This window comes from Sorex fumeus, unplaced genomic scaffold (assembly GCF_029834395.1).
Source record: "Sorex fumeus unplaced genomic scaffold, SorFum_2.1 ptg000019l, whole genome shotgun sequence".
Classification (NCBI taxonomy): domain Eukaryota; kingdom Metazoa; phylum Chordata; class Mammalia; order Eulipotyphla; family Soricidae; genus Sorex; species Sorex fumeus.
In genome coordinates this window covers 17725006-17733015 of record NW_026606076.1, presented here as the reverse complement: position 1 = coordinate 17733015, position 8010 = coordinate 17725006, and positions in this window count along the sequence as shown.

Here is an 8010-nt window from a genome sequence, read left to right as displayed (position 1 = left end):
GGACAGAAGAGAACCAGAAGTTTACAGGGATCAGGGATTCATTTATGCCAGTGACATGAGTGAGGGGTGTAGCCATTTACCCAAAACACAGATGCAACAGAACTGAAAACAAGAGATCTAAGCTGTAACCACTGAAACCTAGTTATGTGCTTGTCCAGATGACAGGCGGGGGTAGAGTGGGGACTGGGGTGGGGAGGGAATACGGGAACACGGGTGGAGTGAATCTGATGCAGGGATCTGTGTTCAATTATTGTACGCCTAAACACAACTATGAATAATTTTGAAAATCCTGGCACTTTAATGAAAACTTTAAAAAACAATACAATAAAATAAATTTCCAGATTTCGGCACCCAGTGAGGTTAAAGACCCCCTAGTCCCAGCATTAGGCTCCGATATTTTTTCTGTGATGCTGAGACCTTAGATGTGGTTGCGGGGATGGAGCTGGACCCCAACTTTCAAGTTGCATGCTCGGTCCAATGAGCACTCCAATGGCTTAATAGTTAGTTTCAACAAGAGAATCTTACAGAACATTTGTATGCAATACCCCCGTTCCCTAAAGAAATTGCTGTAATGCCAAATACTGAAACTGTGATTTGAGTTCTGAAATCAAACAAAATGCACAATGAGAATTAGTCCAATGTTGAATGGAATGCAGTTGAATGACCAAGCAGGTGGAGGACATCTCCATAGTTCTCATAGTCCAAGCAAGCCTACAGAAAGGGAAAATCTGCGGGAACTGTTGTTAGGAGGAGCTCAGCAATCCCCAAAAAAGCCTTTTGGGTTTTGTTTTTAATCAGACCCTCTGGGACAAGCCAGAAGCATAGCAAACAATAACAGAGTAGTGAGCCGTGACAGGTATGAGCAGGGGGGTATTTATGTACCTGATTATTCAGTAAACTTCCTCCTTATTTTCATCACCAGGACCCATTATTTACAAGTTAACACACAAGCAATTCCAAGTGCTAGAATATTGGCATAGGTGCAGCCAGGGTGAAAATCAGCAGGTACCTTTCAATGACATGAGGGGAAGCCTGTCCCAAGCAGGCAGGCTTACTTCCCTCTTAACTGCACTTTTTTTTTAACACCCTTGACCATCATGTCCAAAGGAAACTTGCTTGACTTATTTGTACTGTTTTGTCCTTAGAGACTGTTATTAAGTGATCAAGTCATCCAGTATGAACTTTTATATGTTTATTAAGGTGTGAGGGGTACATGAAGCCCTTCCCACATCCTGGCATATATGCCGTTTGTCTCCAGTATGAACTCTCACATACTGAGTAAGAGAACAGCACCAAATGAAGGCCTTCCCAAAAGACTGACAATGATAAAGTTTCCTTCCACTGTGAATATTCCTGTACTTAGCAAGGATTCAGAATGGCAGAAGGCCTTCCCACATTCCTCACATATAAAAGGTTTTTCTCTGGCGTAAATGCTCCTATGCACACTAAATCTGAGACTTCTCAAAATGCCTTTCCACATTTCTTACAAGTATACAGTTTCTCTCCAGTGTGTATTCTCCTATGAACATTAAGTATTGAGGACATACAGCGGCCTTCCCACATTCTTTACATATACAGTTTCTCTCCAGTGAATTCTCCTATGTACACTAAGGCTTGAGGCTTCAGCAAAGGACTTCCGCATTCCTTACATAGATACGGTTTCTCTCCACTGCGAATTCTCCTATGTACAGTCAATTGTGAGGATGAAGTAAAGGCCTTTCCGCACTCCAGACATATTTAAGACTTCTCTCCATTATGAATTCTCATGTGTAGAGTAAGGGAAGAGAACCGTGTGAATGCCTTCCCACATGTCTGACATTCATGAGGTTTCTCTCCTATATGAATTCTCCTATGCATAATAAGATGTGATGATTGATCGAAGGCCTTCCCATATGCTTCACATGCAAAAGGTTTCGCTCCTGAATTTATAATCATATGGTCATGATGGAGTAACCCTTGACTCACACTTTGTTCTTCGGGCTGACGTTTCTGGAGATTCTGTCGACTGTGGTTTTCTAAGGGAACACCACAGTGCTGAGAACATGTGGAGGCTCCCGCACATTCCTTACACGTAGATGGGTTCTGCTCACGGTGACTGTCGTTGAGGGTATGTTGCTGTGAGGGACTCAGTATAAACAGCGCTCCTCTCCCTAGCAGCTGCCGCACTGGGGGATTTTGTGCCTGTGAACTGAGAATAACACACGCCAAGGAACATTTTCCAGGAGAGGGCTTCTTCTGAGTGAGGTAGCTTTCACCATTCTGATCACCCTCAGAAGACATCCCGCCTGTCTCGGAGTCCTCATGGGGCTGAGGGCAGGATTGCTCACTCGAGACATTGTCATACAGTGCAGGATCAGATACATTCAAATTGGGGTGGCAGCTTTCCTGTAGAACAACAGAGGATTCTAATTATTGAGTTATTCACTGAGTCTTCCTGTCAAAAAACTGAGCCCTTCAGATGTGGTTTCACACATATGCACCACACAAATGCAATTTTGACATATGAATTGACTTACTATAGAATAACTTCATGTTACTGTAAGTTGGACGCACAAAATTGATGGATGCAGAGTCAGTAAATGCTGTGACTTCCCCCCCACTTTAAATTAATGAAGGAATACAACTGGAAACAATTCCTTCTATAGAAAATGGACGCATCCATTTCCAGAGAAAATGAAATACAACCTCATGTGGGTTTTGTTAAAGCTTAGTGTGGAACCTGTGATGCAGGGGTGAAGACAATGCTGCATCATCACGCAGCTGAGACAGACCACGTGGCCATTGCAAAGCTCTCACCACACGTGATGCCTTTCAGGATCAATGACGTTCTTTGTTCTGTTTTGTAGTTTTTATTTATTGGGGGTTGGGTGGGTGGAGGGGCACACCATGGATTGTCTAGGATCAGTTCTGTGGGTCTATGGTGTCTATAAGGCGTGCTGGGTAAGGACCATCCATTCCTGTGCAAAGCAAGTATATTTCTACACCATCTCTAGGGCGCACAAATTAGCTTTCTAAACAACTACCAATGTCAAGCAAATCAAAACTCACAGTATTTTTATACATGGTTGATTTCAGTACCTAATAAAGCTAAGGGTCCTCTACTCCAAGCATCAGGCTTTGGAATTCCTCCCTGGCATTCTCAGGCTTCCACCTCAACAATGACATACTTGGTCCATTTCTGCGGGCATAATAATATTTATTCTCAAATAGCGAATCTTACCAACTCACTCGTACTTGCTGACCCATTCCCAAATCAAAGTTCTGTAAGGCCAAATCCTGAAGTTGTGGTTTCAGTTCTGAAACTGAACAAAACATGCAATTCAAGCACTTGTCAAAAAATGTAGCAAAATAATGCCGTTTAGTTAAGAGTACATCTCTGTGGTTCTCAAAGTCCAAAGAGTCCCACACTAAAGAAAAGATTTGGATAGTGCAAAACTGTGAGGATTTTGGCAATTCTACACTAGGTTTTGCTTTTGTTCAGACCTGGTAATGTTCGGGAAACCAGTTACTGAACACATAATTGAACAGGTCACTTTCGGGCACTGCAAGGCACTCCTTGCTGTACTATCGTTCAGATACAAACTAGTTCTTTTATGGTCTTTCTTATTCGAAAGCCGTGGAAGCAAATTACAGGATCATTCTGTGACGGACAGTCCAGGGGAATGAAGAGCAGCGTGATTGCGGCACAGACCCAAGGATCCAGGAGATCAAGGCCCTGGTCTCATCAGAGTGTTTCATACATGCTCAGGGCACCCATACACTGCACCGGGCCTGAGCCAGGAAGGGTCCTCATACACTCACCCGCACACACGCCTCTCCTCCCCGACCTCAGGGCTCCTCCTTTCAGCCAGGAGATCACCGCAGGCTTCCTCCCAGAGTGCCCTGCCTCGACAGAGACAGAGGCATGGATAAATGACATGGAAAAGGTGACAGGTAAATCCCCATGTTTTCCTGATATAACTGGGAAAATATCTGGAAGGCATGAACAGAATTTCCATTTCCAAAATCCCACATATTTCTAGTTATTCAAGAGGTAAGACCCACGAAAATTCCACAAATACTCTAGACCGGGCCTTCTGGATGGCCGACAGGGGTTTGATGAGTACAGTATGTTGTTGGTTTTTGTCTTGTTTGGGGTCTCCCCTGGCAATGCTCCGGGGTGACTCCTGACTCTCTATTTAGAAAACACCGCTAGTGGAGCTCGGGGATGACATTGGATGCCGGTGATTTAACCCACGTGTGCCGCTTGCAAGAAAATCACTTTCCTCCCTGTACTGTCTCTCTAGGCGCAGCAGCATATGGAGTTTCCTGAGCCCCTCATGAAATCGTCACGGATTTCAGTAAAACTAAGTGCATAATAAATCTGGAAATGGCCAAGGGTGGCAAGAGACCCTTATTTTTGTAAGCTGAAAAAATGTATCCAGAAAGAGAGCACAGCAGGAGTTTCTCATGGCCAATCCAGTTGTGATACCCGATATCACCTAGAGTCCCTCATGCCAGCCAGGAGTGATCCCTGAGTGCAGAGTCCAGGAGCAAACCCTAAGTCATGCTTAAATCTCAAAATAACCATTAGAAGTAAATCCAAGCACTGAAATACGGCAGCGTCTAATGAGTTGAGAGACAAGATATCAAATCCCCAGTGGTAGGAGAGAGAGAGTACAGCACATAGGACAGAAGCGCTGGACACACATGTGGGTTTGATCCCAGGCAGCCCATATGGACTTGGAGCAAGGCCAGGTGTGGATCCTGAATACACAGGCAGGAATAATCCCTAATCCCTAAGGAAAAAAGAAAAAGCAAAAACCGTCTGACTTGAGTGACTGGTGCAAAAGTACTGGGGGTGAGGCACCAACATTTTAAGTTGCCAAGAGGTTTCAGTCCATGGTACCCCAAGGCCCAAGAGCACTCTTAGGAGTCATCCTTTAGCACAGAACCAGGAGAACTTTGGACTGTGCCCCCAAACAAAGGGAACAGCATAACCAATTAAACACACAAAAGTTCATGTAGTACACAAAATCAATTGATGCACCAATGGATGGAACTATTTAAAGGGACCTGGTGATAACTGGGCAGAGAGGGATCTTCCCATGGACACAGTCGGAACGGGTTGATATGAATCACCCCATAGGATCTGACGACCCCACAAGAGTAATTCCTGAGGACAAGGCTGAGAGTAAGGCCTGAGTATCCACAGGTGAACCCTAAAAAAAAAACGAGGGAGGGAACAATTACCTCATGGCTTTCCAACATCCCAGCCCGTCACAGAGATACTGTTGGAAACACAGCTGCCTCCCAAACCCAGGGAGCCCACGCGGGTCTGTTCAGACACCGTTGGCTCCACACTGCTCTCACCGACAGCCTGCAGATTCTGGTAGGTCTCCAGCATCACGTCCCTGTAGAACTTCCACTGAGAGGCCTCCAGGCATGACCTTTCCTCCGGGGTGAAGTTCACATCCACATCCTGGAAGGTCACGACGCCCTGAGTCAGCACACGGAGAGGGTGGGAGTCAGAGTCTATCTTAGCCTCATTCCCACTACTGTGATGCCAAGACCCAGGGTCCTATATTGTCGCTGGCCTCTCTGCTCCGAATGAACCAGCCTCCATGCACACGCATTGTTGACGGGCCCCAGAAATCACATAAAGCACCTGGATCTGCTAAAGTTGGAGGACGTTATACAGAAGGTTCTTGGATATGTCTGACTTTCCTGGTAACCCCAGGGCCAATTCGAGCACCACTGGTGCAGTGAGCACTGTAGAGAGGATCACTTGAACACAGACTTGTACGATCCAAAAGACTATCGCTGAGTGTAGCAAAAATCACTGCACGCTCACCGCTGCACCCCCAGAGCTCATGACGAGTAGGGCTGAGAACTCGGCAGTCCATATAGACAACTACTCAGAGCAGTGCATCGCATATGTGCCCATAGGAACTCACTGCCCAGGACCACCCCAAATCCCGCTCAAAGAATGTAGAGAAGTTTCTGGACCCCAACATCTCTACTTGCCTCAGAGATCCTTGGCTCTTTCTCCTTGGGATTGGCGCATGCTCTGAAATCCACACACAAGATTATGTGAACGTAAGACTATATGACTGAGCAGGTAGTCTCTCCAATGTAGTAAGGACAAAACAGGAGAAAAGCAAGTCTCGTGGCCCAAATCACAGTAGTTGCCAGGGAGAAAACGGGGCCAGCACACCCCAGGGTGCTCTGAGGCCAGTAAGTTTTGAATCCAGAGCCCAGAGTCAAGAGGACAGCTCATGACAAAAACAATGCAAAAGAAACCGAAGCAGCAGGTTGGCGTAACATGACAGCTGTTCCCGGGACAGCATGTAGGACTGGCAATCCCCAACATCCCATATGTTCCCACAAGCACTGCCAGGGGCAATCCCAGAGTCCAGCACAAGGAGTGATAGCGAGAATTCTTGCTCTGTCACCCCAAATAAAACAGAGAACCCAAGATGAAACCTTTGGACCTCCAGCAACCCACTGGTCAACTAGACCTGTCAGGAATCAGCATTGAGCATTGAGCTTTGAGTACTACTCATGCACCACTGAGTCAGCCCCAAAGCCAAATAAAGCAAAACAAACATACACAAAAGCAGCTTCAAACAGCAGAACGGGACGGTCTGATAGGAAGTCACATCTTGGAATCCGTCCAAAAGAAACTCAAAACAGGTGGCCCAGGAAGCCTGGGCACTCCTGGTACTACCTCATGTTATTCTATCTGTCTACTCCTACGTGAGGACGGTTTATCAGAAGCCGCGTCACCATCTTCTCCTGTACCTGTTGTTCTAAGGATCAGCAGGAGGCTCCGTGCAAAGACCTGGAAAGTCAGAACAGTGAGCACCAGAGAGGAGCACCTCCTCCCACTCCTGAGCTCAGGCCAGCCACACCCTCCCACAGAGCCTCACAATTCCACCTCTGGGAGACAATGGCCTAAGCTCCTGTCTCCACTGGGGATGCAAATATTGTTGGCATCTGTGCTGCACTTCAGGAGAGGAGCCTGGGCCCAGGCTACAGGGGAGGAAAAGATAGCCTTCTCCAATCCCTGGATTCCTTCGTGGCTCCCACAGGAAAGTCCCTATAGGCCCTGCCAGGGGCCGACTCTAAGCCCAGGAGCTCCCAAATAGGCCGGCAGCAGGGTTGCCCCGTGGGAACCGTAGCCTGGAATGTGGCTCCACCATGTGAATTAGAGTGGACAAATCTTCGACACTCTCTTGCAGTATGGACAAGGATATGCACCTGGGCACTCTGTCCGGGGGACCTCAGTATTATCCACAAATGCAGGTGTTGTCTGCTCAGGGAGATAATGAGGAGTCAGGGGTGCTTTGCAGCTTGATGCTAGGGAGCTGAAATTCATGAACCAAAAAGATATACCGGTATTGTGGTTAGAAGGCAATAATGTGAGTTGGGTGCTTGACTAGATGAACCGATCAATCCTTGACATCCCAGTAGTGCCAGGGATAATACCTGAGCTTAGAGACTCGAGTAAGTCATGAGCATCTCTGTGAATGTGTCCCCCCCCACAAATCTAAAGAACCAAAAATAGTCCCCCAAATACATTTTCATTGGCCAATCGCAGCCACCAGCAAGTACCCTTCCCGAACCCAAGCCTGACCCGGGCTCTCACGACAAACAATGAAAATGACCAGCAACAGGTCTCCTGCCATTAGGTGGAGGGGCTGAAGCTCTGACCCTCGAATCTGGAGATTCTACAGAAGCGAGCGAAGGGCTGATGGTTCAAACATGGGAGTGCTGGGAGGGTTGGGACGGTCAAGCCCCTGGCTGAGTCCCACATTCACCCACTGTTGCACCATCCTGAGCTGCAGAGGATCGTGGCCAAAGAGGCACCCCAGAATCACGAACTCATAACTGTCACTCCTGAACTCTGAGACAGCCCCCACTGCACCCCCAAAGCTCTGCCTCTCCCTAAAACCTCCATCACACCTCACGATCCACCTGGACATTGGCGAACAAGGGAAAAACCAGCGCAAAATTGCCCCCAAGTTG